The sequence below is a fragment of the Etheostoma spectabile genome, chromosome 3, assembly GCF_008692095.1.
Source record: "Etheostoma spectabile isolate EspeVRDwgs_2016 chromosome 3, UIUC_Espe_1.0, whole genome shotgun sequence".
Taxonomy (NCBI): domain Eukaryota; kingdom Metazoa; phylum Chordata; class Actinopteri; order Perciformes; family Percidae; genus Etheostoma; species Etheostoma spectabile.
Genome location: NC_045735.1, coordinates 4,484,105 through 4,485,049, shown reverse-complemented (window position 1 = coordinate 4,485,049; position 945 = coordinate 4,484,105). Strand labels below are relative to the sequence as shown.

The 945-nt window shown below is 64.6% G+C and overlaps 1 protein-coding gene across 1 annotated transcript in view; it reads right to left on the bottom strand.

Moving 5' to 3' along the window:
- Positions 1-827: 827 nt before the first annotated feature.
- LOC116680803 (pregnancy zone protein) overlaps positions 828-945 on the bottom strand; it is a 34,310-nt gene continuing 34,192 nt past the window's right edge. The window contains exon 23 of the mRNA XM_032509533.1: positions 828-945. This exon is cut by the window's right edge and continues 25 nt beyond it. The gene's annotated coding sequence lies outside the window, so the exon portion shown is untranslated.

The following is a 945-nucleotide window of genomic DNA, read 5'->3' as shown; positions in this document are numbered from 1 at the left end:
AGAGGGTCAAAAAGGCATTTGGCTGTACAGAAGGCCAGAGGCGCACTGTAGATATTATACAGTATATATATTATATATATCCACACACACATCAGGACACACACACACACCAGAGCCACACACAACCCACACACCACACCACACACACACACACCACACACACACAAAAAACCCCACAGAGCACACACACACCACAAACACCCACACACCACCCACACACACACACACACACAGACACACAGACCACACACAGACACAGACACGGCACCACCACACACCACAACACACACACACACACCCCACAGGACACAGACCAACACACACTACCCACCCCACCGCCACCGCCCAGCCACCCCCCCACACACCCCCGCCCCCCCCCCAGACCCCCCGCCCCGCCCCCCGCCCCCCCCCCCCCCCCCCCCCACAGCCACCCCGACCACACAGCCACCCACCCCCCCACCCCCACCACCCCACCCCAGACACCACCAAGACACCCCCACACCGAAACATCCCCCGCCCCTCAGCACACGGCCCCCACCCCCGCCCCCCGCCCACAGGCCACACCCAACACACCCAGGACACCACCCCACACCGCCCCCCCCCCCCCCAACCCCACAAGCCCCCAGCCACACAGACACCGGCCCCCCCACCCCCCGCCCCACCCCCCCCCCGACCCCCCCCCCCCCCCCCCCACCCCCCCCCCCCCCACCCACAACCCCACACCCCAACACCCCCCCACACCCCCAGACCCACCCCGCCACATCCCCACCCCCCCCCCCACCCACAACCCACACCCCACCACACTACCACCCACCACACCCCCCCCCCACTTCGGACACTGTAGTTCCACAGCTGTAAGGGGTTGTGGCAGACTACTAACAAGGAAATACAAACAGACATGGTGTTAAGTACATAATATGAATCTTCTGGACGACTCGAGGACTG